Source organism: Thamnophis sirtalis, unplaced genomic scaffold (assembly GCF_051295495.1).
Source record: "Thamnophis sirtalis isolate CommonGarterSnake01/CBP01778 unplaced genomic scaffold, rThaSir2_p1.2 scaffold_5, whole genome shotgun sequence".
Lineage (NCBI taxonomy): Eukaryota > Metazoa > Chordata > Lepidosauria > Squamata > Natricidae > Thamnophis > Thamnophis sirtalis.
In genome coordinates this window covers 40,537,470-40,557,480 of record NW_028261385.1, presented here as the reverse complement: position 1 = coordinate 40,557,480, position 20,011 = coordinate 40,537,470, and the positions used below count along the sequence as shown (strand labels likewise).

The 20,011-nt window shown below is 35.3% G+C and overlaps 1 long non-coding RNA gene across 1 annotated transcript in view; it reads right to left on the bottom strand.

Annotated features, from left to right (window-relative positions):
- Nucleotides 1-751: 751 nt before the first annotated feature.
- Nucleotides 752-20,011, bottom strand: part of LOC148045342 (uncharacterized) — a 113,971-nt gene continuing 94,711 nt past the window's right edge. Inside the window, exons 3-4 of the long non-coding RNA XR_015696566.1 lie at nt 16,275-16,318; nt 752-1,229 (exon numbers count right to left, since the gene is read on the bottom strand). This is a non-coding gene — a long non-coding RNA (uncharacterized LOC148045342). The remainder of the gene's footprint in view (nt 1,230-16,274; nt 16,319-20,011) is intronic.

Here is a 20,011-nt window from a genome sequence, read left to right as displayed (position 1 = left end):
AGAATATCATTGCAATACTATGATTTGCACAATTCTGATCTTTGTATGTGTAGACAGATCACAGCATTTGGATATATTTTCCAATGCCCATTCTACCATGCATATTTTTGACTGTTCCTTTTGTCAACTTGTAAAGCATTTCCATGACTACTATCAAGTTGACATAGAAAAAGGGAGGAAAGGGAGGAGAATTCCATACATACCTTTGGCCAGAGTCAGGTCTCATATTCCTATAGCTGGCGTGTGAAATGCGCATGTTCATAGCCTGCCACAGCACCTTTTTGGTGGATGTGATTTATGACACAGACAGAAGGGGGGTAAAGTTCAAATGCAATTAAGCGGATATCAGTTTCGGCTCCACAGAAGAACATGCCAAAATGTTGATCCTATTAAATGAATGGATTTCTTTTGAATTTTGTCTCAAGGCTCGTAAATTAATTAGGTCATCTTTTGGAATCTTCACACCTTTACTGTTGATGGTTGATTCATTGATTTTTGTTGCAACAACATTCACAAATAGTTCCAAATTTCATAACAATTTTTAGACATTCTAGAATTTACCAAAAAAAATCTCCTTCTACTGTTTTTGTTGCCCTTCCCATTCCAGATGTTGGTTACATTCATCACCCATATATATATATATATATATATATATATATATATATATATATATATATATATATATATATATATATATATATATATATATATATATATATATATATATATATATATATATATATATATATATATATATATGACTAATGCATGCTCGTTTTTCATGCTGACAAAACTAACAATAGTGGGTGACTCAGGAACAGAACTTGCTGTTTCTTCTTGCATTGTCACCAAAATGGAGTTGGGTCATATCCACAAAATTCTCATGTTCACCGCAAAGTGAATTTCAGACAGCTACAGCTGAAATTCATAAACAGTATGTTTCACTCTTGCTAGTCAGGCCTCTATTAATTATGTGGTGATGAGATGTAAATGAGATGGAAGTTATGAGATTAAAATTATGTATCATATGCTAAGAAAAATCTTGAGGCATAAAGAAAAGGGAAAGAGAAAAGTTTAGAATAAACTTTTACTTTAAGGTAAGAGAGGAAAGAAAATATCAAAGCTATCATTTTTCATTTGTAGAAATGCCAAAATGATTCTACTGATGTTGGAGTTCCATGTAGTTTTTGTTGTTGTTGTTGATCTTGTTGGCATTCTGGAAAAAATTCCTGAAAAGAAAAAGAGAAGGAAAATAAGTAACAACACTATAAAAGCTGCCTTCAATGATGTTTGTTATATGGGGAAAAATTCCCAGCCTTTTGTGTAGAGCCTTTTGCAATAGTTGTATTATTAAATCCTCCATTAGGAACCAGCTCTTTGGTTTCTTGGGATCAGTTGGTTCCTTGGGATCAAGCTCTTTTCATCATTCCCCATTCCATTAAAGTACAGTAGATGATAAAAGATGTTCTCTGAGATCAATGGTACCCTGTTAATGGAATTCTTCCTTTGGGTCAAGATGGTTCCCTATTCTGCACAGATAAATCTAGTTGTTATATCTAACTTATTGGCCACATCTTTGTTTTTGAAAGCGGATTTGTAGACTTCATTAGGTGACATCATATTTAGGATTTCACTGATAACAAGTTTGTATCCCATCATATGATTCATTCAAGATGAAAATTGCATTAAAGATAGCTTTTAATAGAAAAGAAAGAAAAATACCATGCTTCCAATGCAACTGATATACTTACAGTAAGTATTTATGCATATAGAAATAAAAAGAGAACAAAAGCTGTCTACTTATTTGGCAATATATTTGATTTTTCTGACAGATAATCTATATCCCATCTTTAGTTGAAACATATGCTATCTGGTGCAAAAGACCAGGTCCACATTATGGCTTCCATTAAGCTGATTTATTGCTAAAAGTCTATGCACAGGAATCTTCTGAACTAATGGTCAGCACCTGGTTAGGAATAAATAAGGGTAAATTGCACTGAATGGGGAGTAGTTGGACTTAATTCACTTGTGGTTACATAGGAATTCTAGGCTGATCCCTCTTTTCACTCTGCTTACAGGTGCTATCATTTTTCTCTTACACCTGGATAGGCTAGTCAAAAAAGAGTAAATGATATCAGGAAAGAAAATAAAAATCATTCTACAAAAATACATATGCCAGAATTTCAAAGATTTCCTTTTTACATGGTTAAAACTAAACTGAAATGGAATTTTTCTCTGGAGTAATAGAATAATTATACATATACTTTCAAATATAAATGTGTTATGAGCTTGTACTTTCTTAAGGGAAATCAGATAAAATGGTGAAATGCCATAAAAAGGTAGAATTCCAGGAGAAATGAGGGAAAGAATCCTATTAATCTGGAAAATATAGATTTTATTTGTCGTCTTACATCGTTAACTCATCATTCAACTTCAACTATTATTGCCAAGGCAAAAAAAATATTGAAGGAAATACCAAAAAAAATATTCATTTTGAATTATAATACCATTTGCTGGATTATATGCAAATCTGTTAACAACGCTAGATGTTGATTTTTTAAAAAAAATGGATGTAGCCTAAAATAAGAAGTGTCTTGACAGATATAGACAGTACTAGAATCTAAGTTAGCTTCCAAACATATGGACACAGTTATTGATTCAACTGTGCAAATTCTATGCAAGTCTAAATTTTTAGTGTCTTTTTCCTTTCCTTTCCTTTCCTTTCCTTTCCTTTCCTTTCCTTTCCTTTCCTTTCTTTTCCCCTTTCCCCTTTCCCCTTTCCCCTTTCCCCTTTCCCCTTTCCCCTTTCCCCTTTCCCCTTTCCCCTTTCCCCTTTCCCCTTTCCCTTTCTTTACTGCCAATGCATAGGCAATACATGACCATCCTGAAAGAGATAGCATCCGAAAATAATATGAGGCTGAGATCCTAATTTGCATAACGGAACTTTGGTTCAGTTAATGGTTATAAACAAAAGGTGCCCTCTTATTTTTCAATACAGGTAGTTCTCAACCAGTAATGGTATCGTCTTTTCTTCACTACTGATTTGGTAGCGGGAACACGTGCACATGCGCAGAAGGTCCGTGATTATGTCTGGGTGGGTGGGCGGAGCCTCACGACCCTGCCACTACCAATTCGCCCAAACCGGGGCAAACCAGCAGAATACCACTTCTGTTCTCAAATTACAACAGTTCATTTAGTAACCATTTGAAGTTACAATGGCATGGAAAATAGTGACTTATCACCATTTTTCATACTTATGACCATTGCAGCATCCCAATGGTCATGCGATTTACATTCAGATACTTGACAACTGACTTATATTTATGATAATTGCAGTGTTCAGGAGTCATTTTGTGTCCTTTCGACAAGCAAAGTCAATGGAGAACCCATATTCATTTAACAATGATGTTACTAATTTAACAACTGCAGTGATTCGCTTAATAAATGTGGCAAGAACATTCGCTTAACACCATTTTCACTTAACAACATATGTTTTGGGCTTAATTGTGGTCATAAGTTGAGGACCACCTGTAATAAGCAATAGAATATGTGGCGGGGAGAAGGATGGAGATGTCAGTAAAACCATTCTGATCTGACTATATGCTTCCTTTTTGTTTGCCTTATTAGTTAAAGCTGAAATCTGCCTTCTTGAGTGCATACTGTAGTATTTTACTCCACTTTGTAAGCCCAATTGGGAAGAATCTTCTAGCATCAATCTGAAAACATTATAGCATCTCCAGAGGCTGGAAGAGGTCACATAAGTGCTTTTCTTTTATTGATTTTATAATCATGTCACTTATCCATATTCAAAGTGTTGTGTCTAACCACTTAAACAAGGTTCTGTATTACGATCAAAATATCTTGGTGTCTTCATGGTTTATTGTTTTGCTATTCAAGTTATTTCAAATAGAATTTAGGTGATGGCTGTTTTGAAGTTAAATAAGCTAGTGATGTCCCTCCCTTCTTAGTCTGCTGAAATCATTACCTAGCAATAAATTCACTGATTTCAGGAATTTGGTTCACAGTGAAAGTCCTGTAACTTAATAACATAAAATAACTCCAGCAAATTGAAGAAGAAAGCCTACGTCTCCCTTATTTTATCATATATTAGAAACAATCCCAAATAATTGTAATGTATGGAAATTGGGTTTCTTGACTAGAATAATCATTCTCTGGTATGCAGAAGTAGCAACTAAATGCCTCATTGTTGCAAGCATTCATGGAAGAGGAACTTTTAACAAGTGAATAAAAATATATCAATGTGAAACATGTTAACTCAATGTAACAGTGTATAATTTAACATTCACATTAAATGTGTGTTATAAAAATATCATCAACTTTTAGTTTTTAACAGAAAATTAAATGCCCAAATTTTGCTAATATAATGGTGCAGTCTACATTAGAATTTTAACAAAACCGTTGCAAAATCAGAATCACGTTTTCTTCTCCACATTCTCCCCTATCTGAAACCCAGTTAGCCAGTTCACCAGCTGACTGAGACTGGGCTAGCCACTCTCTCTCAAAACCATTTCTGAAAAACCATATGGAGAAAACTATATGGACCTGTCCAGGCAGTTGCCAGTAACCATTGCTATCTAGAGATGGGGTATAAATTGGTGTAATAAAATTATAAATTCAATTATTGGACAACCACATCAGATTCTACCATGGATTTAAACTACAACATAAATAGAACGGTTACTATTACCCTAAGGAGGGCAGAAGAGAATGAAAAACCCACATAAATTCAGTTTAAAATAAGAGGAAACATTTTGTTATATATTTTAGCAATTGGAAGTTATGCACCAGCATATTCCCTAGAGCTTGAAATGTGGCACAAAGAAGTAGCTACTATAAAAATACTAGAGGCTGGGGGGTGAAAATTTATGCCCCTCCTCCTGGACCCACAGCTGACTTTGGAACATCATCTGTCGGCTGTGACCAGGGGGGCATTTGCCCAGGTTCGCCTGGTGCACCAGTTGCGTCCCTACCTGAACCGGGAGACACTCGCAACAGTCACTCACGCCCTCATGACCTCAAGACTGGACTACTGCAATGCGCTCTACATGGGGCAGCCCTTGAAGAGTATTTGGAGACTTCAACTCGTCCAGAATGCAGCCGTGCAAGCGATTGTGGATGCACCTCAGTACACTCATGCTACACCTATCCTCCATGAGCTGCACTGGCTACCGATCGGTCTCTGGATACGCTTCAAAGTGCTAGTCATAACTTATAAAGCCCTTCATGGTATTGGACCTGCGTACTTGAGAGACCGCCTGCTGCCAATTACCTCCCAAAGACCCGTTAGATCACACAGGGTCGACCTCCTCCAGGTTCCATCCACCAGCCAATGCCACCTGGCTACTACCAGGGGGAGGGCCTTCTCTGTGGCAGCTCCGGCCCTGTGGAACAAACTCCCCGCGGAGATTCGGACCCTCACCTCTCTCCAGGCCTTCCAGAAAGCCGTCAAAACCTGGCTGTGCCGGCAGGCCTGGGGTTGATGAGTTCCCCTCCCCTATCGACTTGTATGGTTGTATGATTCTTGTTTATTTTAATCATGCGTATTGTGTTTTATGTTCCCCTTTTCCCCCTTTGAGTTGTTCGCCGCCCTGAGTCCCTCCCAGAGAAGGGCAGCATACAAATAAACTAAATCTTAATATTAATATTAATCTTAATCTTAGAGTTCAAAGAACAAAAATGAGACAAACAGGGACAATTTCCCCATTAGTGAGTTATATATGATTAGTCTACTCTAGAACAAATTTACTGTCATCTAAATATGTTGTACCTAAATAGCAGTAATGAAGATGTGTTTCACATCATTTCAGCAATGGTTAGGTGATGTTATGGTGTTATTAAAGGAGAAACAGAAGAATTATACATGTAACAGGATTAGCATTCTTGAAGGTGATTTTTAAATTAGGTACAATTGAAAACTTCATGATGGAAGCATAAATGCTAGTGATTTGTACAATATTTCTACACTATGTTGTTCATAGCTTTTTTGGTTTTTCCACATTTATCTTCTGCCCTTGCAGGAATTTCACTGGATGCTAAATAAATGCTTCAAAAGAGTACATTATCCTCATTAGCACTCATCTCATCTCAGCTGAAATTTTAAGATTCTAGGAAAACAAAGACTGTCTGATACTTAGTACCTTAAATGTGCAACACAAGAAAACCTCCAAAAGGACAGGAACTATACTACCATTGGTTATACATCTATACCCAGATTTTGCTGCAAACTCTTTATTGCTGTTGCAATATGTTTTATCTCTTTCTAAGTATGGTCAAAATGTTTAAAGAACATCTAGAACATTTTTGCAACTCACAAGAGAATCAATGAATATAAATTCGAAAATGTTCATCACAACATTAAGAACACTATCAAAACTGCATGTAGTTATATGAATACCAAGCAGCTTGTGATAGTGTTCTTAACAGACATATTTGTACTTGTTTTGGTTAGGGTAATTTGATGTTATTTCCTTTAAGGTTATTTTATTTTTGTAAGCATCCCTCTCAGGATTGGTTGGAGTTGGGCAGCATTCAAACTGAATAAAATATGAAATGAATAAAATTGTATATTATAGTAATGTAAAGGAGATGCATGGCTATAAACAGGATTATCTGACAGATTATAATAAAAAAGCCAAGTTGGAGGTCATAACAACGTGACTGACAACATGAACTATTAGACTCTGCCTGTTTTTTTTATGGATGATATATACGTTTATGTGGGCAGCCTTCTTGACATATTCTGCCATGCCTTATGGAACAGCATCCTTGCAGGGCATCTGTAACGTCATCATCAGAGCCATGGTAGCACAGTGGTTAGAAAGCAGTATTGCAGGCTAATTCTGCTGACTGCCAAGTAGTTCAACAGTCCGAGTCTTGCTGGCTCAAGGTTGACTCAGTCTTCCATCCTTCCAAGTCAGTAACATGAGGACCCAGATTGTGGGGGCCTTATGCTGACTTTGTAAACTGCTTAGAGAAGCTGTACAGCACTGTGAAGCAGTATATAACTCTATTGCTATTGCTATCACATCGTTGTTAGACATGATGAAAGGGAAAAGGAAACCAAATTTATCTGGCATCTCATTTTTTTCCAATTCATATGTCTTTGTATTGGCTTAACTGGCCTTACTGGGACTGGTTTATTTTGATTCTGTATCATTGGAAGCTGGTCCCTAAGTTAGAACAGTATTAAATAGTTGTATTTAATGTAGTCGGTGGCTTCCATCTGACTGTGAAAAGCGGCCTGTTATATAAGACAATCTGCTTATTCATGGTTTTGCACTGACAGATATTGTAGCTGACATAATTCATTTACAATCTGAAACTGGAGTGGAGGTAAATAGCAGAAGAAATCAAGAACATCTATATCATACAACACAGAGGCTATTGGAATTCATTAAAAATTCTAAGTGCTTTTGTATTCATCCCACTTCAGAATGCAGCTAATATGTAGAGAACTTATTTGCAGAACAATATAGTACAATAATAACATAACTATAAGCAAATTATTGCCCAAGTGCTTCCAAGAAAAGAAAAATATTGGTCATAATTATAATCACTGTAGATAATTGGTAAGCAATAAGGGCAAGCACAATAGTTCATTATAGCTTATCTTCAATTAGTTGACAACTGTATTTTTCAGAATACATAATGTAATTTGGAGGAAAGGTGTGTAAGAATCTATTTCAAGACAATGAACTCTTAAGAAAATAATAAGTGTCATTTCTTCCTTCAATCTGTTAACATTTATTTGCCTTCGTTATATAATGCACAGGTACATTTCCCAAAAGAAATGAATTAGGACATTTGTATACTGTACAAGCTTAAATATAAGAAGAATACCCAATTCTATCTTTACTTCTAATGTATTAATAGAAATCAAGTAGTATTTTTCTTTGAAAAGTCAAGTAAATAAAATAATTAACAATGTAATGCCATTATAATTCAGCCAGTTCATCTGGAGTGGCATTTGGGAAAAAAAAGTATAATTGTTTGGTAGGTGCATTCTATTTAGAAAATTTGGTAGGGAAATTGTCATATAGCACACAGAGATATAAGTCACATAGATCAGAACTCCTCCCAGCTAAATGCTACTGCACAATGCAATGTGTACCTTTAAAAATAAAATTATGAATGGTTTCTAACTTTACAATTAAATCAAAATATTTATCCCTGCATTTGTTCCATGGAGATTTTGCTGCTGAATGGAAGATTTGCAGCAGCCATTGTACAACATCAAAGGTGAACATTGATAGACATCACATGAGGGAGACAAATAAACAGAGGCAAAGCAACTATTAGAGTAAAAAGCATATAGATCAATCAAAAGAATCAATATGGGCATAAACATATGATGAAAAGGTAATTAATTCTTTTCTTTTGTATGCCTCCCTCTCAAAAGCATTCACTCTCTATGCATCTCTTTCATGTCTCATCACATTTCTTTTATCACAGCAGTATTTTGCCTGCTCAGAAAGATTTTCATCTGTCAGATGGGTTTTGATACTAATATTTTAAACATGCAGAATATTAGCAACAGCAAAAACTCTAATACTTTTTTTTGCATTGATATTGTAAGCTATCTCATTGATGAGTGCGTATCGGTAAGTTTTTAAACCATCAGACATCAAAACATTTCAGTGACTAAAAAGGGTGACACGAGTTTCTCTTTGAATGCCAGATCACATTTGCTTCATTTGCTTTGTGTGTGTGTGTGTGTGTGTGTGTGTACGTTTTGATCAGACTATTAAAATATATCCCTTATAATTTTATAGGAGGATATTAAATAAGATTCAGTGATATCAGTGATTTTATCCTGCTCTAGCAAGTAATTTGAGAGATATCTCTTAAATCCAGCCTATACCATGCAGACATCAATTAGTATAATTTGTTTGTTTAGAACTATAACTATTTATGTCTTTGTTTCTATACTGTAAATTATGCTCTTAATTCTGTAGGAGGCCACCTTTAATTGCCCATTAAAGCAGAACTATATTTTTATGGAACAAGTATACAGTTGAGTATAGCACACTGGCAAATGTATATGCATGTATATGTGTATGTACACATGTACACACACGTACGGAGTGATAAAAAGAGTAAGCATCCATACTTGGAAGTAAATTAATACTAAAATATAGCATTCCAAAATATCCTGTGAAAGGCACAGTTAAAGTAGATGTGTTGTCATAGAATTGATATTTGAAGTAAGGTTAAAGATTCTGATATAAAAACTTTGAAACCCAAGTGGTCTAACATTAACTATTCTCTTAAGAAATATTATTCTTAACTGTCAAACTCTGAAAGAAGGAAGGAGGTACCCTATTTTTACATGTCCTTTGTGATGCTCTTGAAATTAGCAACAGGTGTTATAATATCCCAATTTCTCTCCGAGAAGAGTTTGACTGTTCTTGCAATAGCAGAACAATTACAGTGTCTTACTGTGAGGACTGAAAGACACTGAGACTGAGGTAACTGTCTATACTGGAACATAGTTTCTGTATCTTGGTTTGAGGTTTGTAAAAAAAATAGTATCTAGAATACAAAGCTTAGGGAAGTGGCTTAGAAGAGCTTAGTTCTCATTGACGAAAGCACAGTTTTCCATGCCACAATTGGTGGTTTAAGCTAACTCCCTCTCAATCAACATCTAACAGGGCATGATTTAATAAGGTTTTATAATCTACAAAAATGGGAGGAGTGAGAGGAGGGGGTGGGCCCCATTATTGTCATTCATCAAAGGACCCCTTTCACTTTTCTTTGCTTTCACCTGCTGGGACCCATTTGGTCTCTTTCAAAGGAAATGCACTGACAAAAATGAATGAGAAATGGAAGAATAAGGGCCCTCATTCTATCCAATAGCATAATCAATGGGTACTTGTTATCCCTATTGTATTTCACAGAGGTAGTTGTAAGACAATTAAATCTTGCTTCTCAGGCAAATAATTTTGGTAGTTAACCTGAAGCAGCCAACAATATTGAAAAGAATGAATGCATGTGAAGCAATGATGTAATGGGATACTCTTTTGCCAAGGAAAGGGAGGAGAAAGGCCTTTATGATTTCATTAAACTACAGTATATGTGAACCATAATTACTGGCTGATATCATACAAATCCAGGAGACGAAGCTGCTAAAATGCAGTTTTCCAAAAAATGTGACAAAAAAGGTGAGTGATTTTGATACTATTTTTAAAAATTCCACGTTTAGTAAATCAGAGCAAAGGAGAAAAGACGTTCTTATGCAATACTTTGTCAACTTCCTATTTATTAAGATAAAATAGCATATCTCAATAGAGGTTTTTATAGTAAATATCAGTGTTGCATGAAGTCTAATTTAGTTCTACTTTTAATTTCATTAATATTCTTGTACTGAATTGCATTTAAAAACTGAGATGCTCTATAGGTTGCATTTTAATCCAATCTGCTTTATCTATTTCTCTGTATGAAAAATTGTAATATTCAGTTCACCAATAAAGACTTCATTATCTATAATGATCTCATCAATATCCATGCTTATTTCTTCTATCTATATTAATTCTGACTTACAGATTTCCTCTCTCTGATTTTAGTGAGAAAATACTGAATCCTCAACTATTTAAATAATGTTATTGAGATAACTGTACTGTTAAATGGAGAGGAACATCCCTTACTGTACTACCTTAAAAGTCAGTTTGTGCTTTTTTGGTTTCTTTCTTTGGGCATGAAAGTCTCCATTCATTTGAGCCACAAAGCTTACAAACTCATAACCATTCTTCATAATAGATTTCAAATGCAACATCTTATCAAGAATTAAATTTAGTAAGTTGCAGAGCGCACTCCTATTCAGCAAGTAAACATAGTGCTTAAGCAATATTTTAATATTATTTTGATCAGGCACTGCAGTGGCAATGAAGGGAGTGAAGACAACACTATTTTCAGGAAGCAAAGTGGAAAATTCAATTTGTTGAGCCACAATACCCTATGCTGTACAGTCATGGTTCTTTTAGTATTATTTTGAAGGAAATAAATAGTTCAAACACTAAATATTTCTAGATATAAAGTCCTGCATTCAGTCCAGTTAAATTTAAATTCTAGGAATCAGTGTGCTAAATCATTTGATCGTTAGACTTCTCCTGTAATCAGCAGTTCAGTCTAATTTCCATAAGGATCTTTCATTGTTTTATCATCCCTATACAAATGGGTGGATTAAGGGAGAGACAATGACTGTTTTAGGTTTCTATGACTAGGATAGATCAGATCCTCAGTCATCCCATCTTACTCTTATCCACTGCATTGCTCAAAGTCTTATCCTGTAGATTTCAATGAATCTTTAGAAAGTCATGTTGACTGGCTTAGATTGCAATCCAATCACCCTTTACCTGAGAATAGCTGCAGCTGAACTCAGTGGGTCTAAGACATTCTTTGCAGAAAAAAATCTTACTATGACGATGTTCGCTGCTCTCCCAATGATAAGTCACAAGTCATGAGATGACATCATTCTTACAGTCACTTTATTTTAACTTTGTCAAAGAACCCATTCTATCCATTGTGGGCAATGCATTCCTTTTATATGTTTGTAGGAAATTGCTAGGTAGTGGGCTAAACTGAATGAATATTGGAAAAATATTAAATGCCTGGGAAAAGATTTATATATGAATTGTATGTACATACACAACTGCATACACAAAGGCATTCATACTTATTACAGATGGTTAGTACAATTTATTTAAGCATTGCCAGTTAGACTGGGCAGATAAGAGGTTAAACTTAGGTCTTCATCATTGTCCAACATGACAGAGCTGTCAAAGATGAACTGCTTCTCATTTATTCTCTAGAAAATACACATACTGAATGATTTGTGTACATGTTAATTTGCATAAAAATAATACATTAGAACCCTAGTTTTTATTTTGACATTCTTTTTTATTTCTCTAAAAGAAAATATAAGGATGGCAAAAGAATTTTTTTAAAAAAACAAGAAGAGAATGAGAATATTTTATGCTGTGTAACAATCTGTATAAACAACATCAAAGATACCTAAATTCCAACATATATAGAATGTGTGTAGGATTATGAGCTCTAGGGAAACTGATAGATCTTTGTAAGGATAGCCTCCCACAAGAAACCATGATCACGATGGAGTAAGACATGCTATGGTTTCACTTTCATTCATCCCAACACTGCCTTTGAGTCCCTGTCAGTTTCTGTACCCTTCAACAAAAAAATGATTGACAGATTGTTTCAGGCTGAGGCATGGGGGACCAACTGCTGTTGTTAGTCAAATGTTACTCTTAATTCAATGTAGAGAAGTGAATGGGAGAAAGGATAATAGAATTTCGTTCATGTTGTGCAGCATTTCTGGTCATACAAATGGCCTTCTGGAAAGTGACATACTTCCTAGGACTGCTATTATTCTTCACAGGGAATAAATTGCATTCTTTAAAAGTTTTCTCTTCTTTCATCAGCACCACGGAAGAAGGTAGCATTGAAGAAAGTAACTTTCGTTATTTTTCCATACCAACACCATGTTCATGTAATTTTCTGAACTTTGTACTGTGTGAATTTATCTGAATTCAGAATCTTGAATTTCATTCATTTGTATCATAGTGGACATTCTATATTTGTAGTTGTTTCCTTCCCAGAAATGCCAATTATGCAAGCATTATGTTACTCGGGTTTTCTGCATATGTTGAATACAGAACAATAGTATGCAGGATCAGATACAAATATCATTGCATTATGTTACTCGGGTTTTCTGCATATGTTGAATACAGAACAATAATATGCAGGATCAGATACAAATATCATTGCAAAATAATACATGTATATGATGCTTTACTAATTTGTTATTAATAAATTAACTTTCTCCTAGAAAAACCTCAAGTGAAATATTTTAAACAACATCGCAAGCGTCCAATCAACACTCAAACCAATATAAAAACATTAAAACAATAGAAAGTTGAAATTAACTTTTAAAAGTCTTACTTTTTCTAAGCCCCATGGATAGCTGCCAATTACAGTTGCATAGACAATACATTCCACAGCTGGAAGCAATAGAAGAGATACTTAATAAGGAATGTATAGGGAACGGGATTAAGAAAGGCAAGATGATGGCTGTGACTATGACATCAAAATTCTACTCCTGTTTACAAGTGTCCTATTCTTGTTTAAACAGATTTTCCCCTACCTCATTATTGCATGAGTGCCATTGTGCACATTGCATGAAATTCCTTATTTAAAAAAATACATTCAAATGCATTCCATAGAGTTATTATGGATACATAGCATAATCTTTTTAATATGCATTGTCATATTTTGGAATCATACTCCATTCCTCTTTATTATGTCTCCCAATTTTAAAAACAGAATTATATGCCTAGGCCAAACATTAAAAAGAATAGCTTGAAATCGGCTGATATGATGAATTTTTGAAATAACTGTGTCATTGAGCAGGTGGTTTCTAATCAAAAGCTAGGTCAACAGCTATACAGATGTGATACTCATTGCCTTATAGATAAATATTAGCCAACAGTTGCTGCTGTCCAATATAAGTTACAGTTAAACAAGTCTGAATGTACACTTTATTCATATGCTGATGAAAAGGCAATTAGGAAACAGCCTTCAGATTAGCTATATGAAATTTCTAGATATTTTTTAGCAATAGAATCATATCTAGTTTTTACAGAAAAAAAAGAATCCAAGGCTCATTTAAAGAAACTTATGAATTTATGCTTCTGCAGTGAGTGTGTCTGTGTGTCTGTACATTTTAACATATTTCTACTATATTGCCGACAAAGTCTTCAAATCAGTATTTGTTTTAAAATAATCTCATTTAGGACTGTCACAAACTAAAAGGATATAGCAAGGCCAGATTACAAGCTGTCCAGTGTTGTGTTTAAGATGTGGGGGGGGAGGCATACAGGTCTTTTAAATAAAGAAATAAGGGGCAACTAGTGCCTAAACACAACCCAATAATGATGTCCCTCAATTGTAAGCAAAACTGTCACACTATGAAATGGAAACAAATGTAATATCTGACTTTCAAATCAAAATTTAAAATTTTAATTACTCATTATGCCAATGAAAATGTTTTTTTAAACAATTCAGATTAAACTTGACACAATAAATAAGGAGCATTACAAAACATTAACTGAAGAAAAGTGTGGCATGGAAAGAGTTAAGGACATGATAGCCATGGGTGGGTGAACTCTGTAGTGTCCCCCACCCTCTTTTCTTGATGTCCTAAGTACATGCTTAGTTTGTTTAATGGGACCTTGAAGCTATATTAAATGGATCTGACAGGCATCAGAAACAATCTTTCATTCCAAACCTTTCAAAATGTTGCTGTCATTAAATAACTGTATAGAGGATCCCACAAAGTCCTGTAGAATGGGCAAAGCAGATCTAAGGGCAGTGGTTTCTCATTTTTAAGCATAAAACTGGAATAATCTCATGAAAAACATATTGCAAATATTTAAGTCTCCAACTCAGGGTGATCCCAATTTCAGTAGTAAGAGTATAATAAAAAAAATGGAAGGATATTAAACCAGGAAGAATTCTACCATCATAAGCATTGTTGGTTATAATCAGTGTTCCTCTGTTACTTTTCCTCTGTGGTTGGATGAATTTTGTCTGCATGGACTTCTTGGGTATGTATTTAGGTTTGCCTTTGTTGGCAAAATATTATAATTTCCAAGACTTCTTATTTTTTTTAAAAAAAATCCTATATGTTCTGGCATTCACAAAACTATCTGGATGCCATTCTATACCAAACATGTTGATCTAGAAAAAAAAATCTTGTTGACTTTAATGGGATTTGTCTGTAATGTATTTGTGAATGATTTGCCTTGATCCCTAGATTTGTAAAATTAGATTCGCTTTATTATTTTATTAAATTAGATTTCACTTTTATTTATAGGCATTATTATTTATTGTCTTCCCAGCACACTACACAAATAAAGAATTAGGAAGGATATATTCTAAGATCAGTGAGTGGTGGGATTCAAATTTTTTTACTACTGGTTCTGTGGGTATGGCTTTGTGGGCATGGCATGGCTTTGTGGACGGGGCTTTGTGGGCGTGGCAGGGGAAGGATACTGTAAAATCTCCATTTCCACCCCACTCCAGGGGAAGGATGCTGTAAAATCTTCATGCCCTCTCCTTCTAGGGGAAAGTTACTGCAAAATCCCCATTTCTTCCCGATCAGCTAGGACTCGTGAGGCAGAGAATAGATGGGGTCAGGGCTAGTCAGAGGTGGTATTTACCAGTTCTCTGAACTACTCAAAATTTCTGCTACCGGTTCTCTGAAACTGGTTAGAACCAGCTGGATACCAATTCTGTCTAAGATGTTTAAAGTATTTTAGTGCTTCTTACATATCGCCTCATAAACCCTAGGGTTGTTTCCTACATATAGGAATATGGTTTAAAATATAATAATATAATTTTTTCTACTTGTCCGAAATAGTTGCACTACACCAGGGGTCGGCAAACGTAAACACTCAGCCATTGGGACCCAATTCCCACAGAAAAGAAAACTCCGGGAGCCACAAGGGTCCTAACCGGAAACCCCCTGTTCAATTCTGGAACGGACAGGAAGTTCAGTTCCCCCACCTTAGAGTCTCCTCCTAGTGCGGTGTACTTTTTCCTCTACCTGTAATAACCGAAAGTCCTATGAATTGTGGAGACAATTGGAAAACCCTCTCCTTGCCATAGAGTCTTCTCCTGGTGCACTGGGCTCTCCTCCCCCCACTGGAAGCTGCTCTCAAAATTGTGGTGCCAACCAGTGATGGAGCCGCAGCAGAGGGAGGAAAGAACCACATGAGGCTCCAGAGCCACAGTTTGCTGATCCCTGCACTACACCATCTGACAATGTAGAAGACTTTTAGGAGAAGAGTGCAATTAAATTGTGGGGGGAGGGGGAGACAGAAAAGAGCCTCCTCATTACATATTGGCACTCTGTATATGCTGAATGAGGTTTGGGACTAGGACATTTTCTCTGGTCACACATAGAACATCTACTTAATTCATGCCTAAAGAGCATTTGTGTCTGCAAAAATGAAGAAAAGATTTCAGGAAATAGTGAGTGAAAAGAAAGATAAGGAAAAGAATATAATCTTGTGGTCGATCTTCTAGAAATTTCCAATCACAATGCTTTGGTGGAAATTTATTATCCTTTTTACTTGCAGAATTAACCTGATTCTATCCAAAAAGAATGCTCACTTTTTTCTAAAAGTTCAAGATTTCTTTTTTTAAAAAGACTAGTCAAAACCTTCTGTTCTTACCTTTCTGTGATAATACAGGTTTCTGAGTATCTGCTTTGCAGTGTCTGTAATGACAACACACATTGTCGTTACAAAAACATTAATAGTTGCCTCTTGAAAAAAAGACAAAGAAAAAAAGCCAGTTTGGGACAACCATGGCCTGGATGACTGAGAATTTCCACAGACACATCTATTGGTATCTCTCTGAATGAAAATGGTAGAGAAGACCCTTACTGAGAGTCCATTTGGTGTAGAGGCTAAAGCACTGGTCTAGAAACTGGGAGACCATGAATTCTAATCTTGCCATAGGTACAAAGGTGGCTGGATGGCCTTGGGCCAGTCCCTCTCCCTCAGTCCTAGGTAGGAAGGCAATGGCAAACCCTTCTGAAATCTTGCTAAGAAACCTGCAAAGACTAATCCAACACTAACTTGAAGGCACATGCACACACCAATATAAAATCCTTACCAAGTTGGCAACTTTTCCTGCAGCTGTAATTATATTCATAACTGACTTTTAAAGACTATAACTTTTAAAATCTTACATCTCTTACTCTAAAATTCTGGTTTTGTTCATTTAACTGTTTTTTGATATGTGAACTGATTTCCTCAGTTCAAAGATTAAAAAAATAAATGTATACCAATGTGTTTATTTTAAACCACAGGAATTTTGACTTTTCACTTTCCAAAACTCACTTTAGACTTAGGGTCTGAGTTGATTGAAGCTGTCTCAGATTTGGCTCAATATATTTCCAGAATCACTGAATTGAGTCCCTGAATTGCATCTGGTGGTGAGAGTATCCTCCTAGTAGTTAGACAGAGCAAGGGAGCCATGATGGTGGGAAAAGAGGCAAGCTTATAGGAACCAATTCCTAACAGGCTGGAACCGGAATAAAATAATCCATATGATGATGATCAGCTGACCTTTTACATGAGCATCTGTATTATATTGTCTGTTTTATTTCATTTGTTCTTATTGTTAGAGGAATAGAACACTCAATTAAAAAAACCCTAGAAATGTTGAGCATATCCATTGTATATTTTAATGAAGGTGCTTTATCTCATTCTAACTTGATCCATAAAAAATTAACCAAAATAAAATGGAAAAGGAGTCGAAGTTGCCTGCAAAATTCAAAAATCCTTAAATGAACAATGCATTAAAAAAATCTTAAAATGAAACAAAAAATCACATGATAACAGTTGGGGAAAAAGGGAATTTATTATGCAGTGTCTGTATAAACAGAACAGTATCAGTAGCGTAGGAAAATAAATTATTCTGCTCACTTTCCCAGGATGTAATATCTCTTCTGAGCATATGTAAATTTGCTTTAAGAGGTTTAAAAAGGAGTTTCTTAAAATATACTCCAAACTATAACAGATTTGTCATTCATGCACTGCTGAGCTTAGAAGCTTAATTTTACTTTTTTTGCTATTATTTTAAATCAAGGCACTTATCTGAAAGATCAAAACAGCTTTTAAATGGACATTTTTGTGATAGAGAAAATGATAATATGTGTAGAAATATGGTAATTTTTCTACAGTGAGAGAGATACTGATAAAGAACTGATAGGTATGCTCTGAGCATACATTTACTATGGGCTAAATTAATTCTCCCTGTAATCTAAATATCAGCATCCAGCCTACAGGAAAAAAAATCAATTTGTCTCTATCAGCCTACACTGGGAATCAGTGATACTACTTTCTTGGTTTCTAACTGGAAACTCAAACTAAACAATGAAATAAATCTAATGGCAGCATTTTAAATACATCCAGCATCCCAGGCATGTAACTGAATCCCACTCTCAACTATCAAAACTAGAATATATATCTCACTATCACCACCTAGGCTGCAGTATAGGTGGTATGAGAAAAGGGCTTGGGTTAACAAATGCTATATTTCTTTGACTGATGAATAGTTTATATATCAAACATTAAATCTCTGTATTCTCCCAAGAAGAAGGAAATTTGCATAAATTCAAATAAAACAGATTGGAAATCAACTATTTTGAAACAGAATTGGGCTGCTATTTTTTTTAAAAAATCTGTTGTTGCATTTTTAAAAGTCATCTAAACCATAATGGTAATAAAAATATTGTTGATACTATGGAAAATATGGTTATATGGTTATATCTCTCTATTTATTTCTCTATAAACATTGGAGTGTGCTTTAAGTCAAGTCTAAGAAAGGAAGAGCTATCAAAAAGCCTGGTGAATCACAGCTTACTGGATGCCAGTTCAAAGAATTTGCATGCAGAGAAATCCCAGGGCAGTGCTTTCATGCCATCTAGTGGAAGCAGGCAAGATATTTTGCAAAATCCTTAAACTTCCCAAAGCTCCCTCAGCAAGGAGCCTAGTCAGCATTCAGGAAGCCGTTTAAATTTATTGCACGATGCACATAGCATAAGCTATCACAACTTGTCCTGCAGTGTTTGTGTATGTTTGAGTGCATTCATAAAAAGCTCAAAATGGTCAAAGCTTTAACACTATTATGTTCCTTGGTAATGCAGTAGGGATTATATTGATTATACTGGATAGGATTGGATATATAGACCTGGTATTGTCCTTTCTTCCTCTGCTTCGGATACTATTTCCATAGGTTTTCTTAAAGCTTAAACAGAAGACTGGGGGTTACTAATAAGTATTTTAGTTCAAGATGATGATGATATCCATTCTATTTCCTTGAGTTTTTCTATGCTCTGACTGGTGTCAGCTTTCATGGTGTTTTCTTCTGACAAATTGAACAAATAATACATTTCACAAACCACTGGAATTGGGTCTACTAAAATTCAATTGTTTTTTCCCCACTGGATTTCAGCTTTATTTAATTATATATCATATTTGACCCACCTATCCATTAGAACCTTACTCACTGGAAGGCTAAGATGGCCCATTATTTTTGTGAAGCTCTCTTCTGTGGACATATGAGTTCTCACCTGATCTTCAAAGGGAAACAAAATCTAAATTTTGTCCCAAGAAATTGAAAGTGTCTTCAAAGTCATGAAACCCTTCTCTACTTTAATCATGGTTTCTAATATGCTGAAAAAGCCTACGTTTATTTTCTTAATATTCATTAGGTTTGATGAAGGATAATTTGTTCTCAAATGCCTTTCAAAGGAAAATTCTTATGGGTGTTGTTCATTTCTTTAGTGATAAGACAAGGGTAAGTGTAACGATCCTGTTTTTCCATCTATAAAAATTGTTCTGTGGTACTCTTACCCTTGCATTACATCACAAAAAAACATGTCCAAAATGAACTTGCCTATTAAGCATTTTGAGAGGCCAGGAAAGCTTTGGTATCATGGGAACTAGAAAAGAATAGTAATATCATCACCTATCACCTCTATAATGTACATTCAAAAACACCATCAAGTTCAAAATAAATTTTCAGGCACTCTTTGAATAAGTCAGGAAAATGGAAGCATTTTTCATAAAGGAAAAGCTTTTGAGAAATGTAGATTTTAACACAGAATTGATGATAGCAAGATCTTTGGGTGGGGGGGGAGTTTTAAAATAAACAGGTTGGTGAATGTCAAAATAAAATGATTGGTGGATGTACCACTCTAAGACAAGCCTGACTCTTTTGAATTGCCATGTGATGTTGGCGTATGCACAAAAGGGGTAGCCCTTACACCGCAATGCTCTGTCTGCCATCTTGCCAATTTTGACTCTACCTTCCAGAAGCTGAAGGTTACTAGCAATTTAAACATATCTTGCTGGATCCCCCCCCACCCCCAGCTTTCATGAAACTAATGTATATGTCA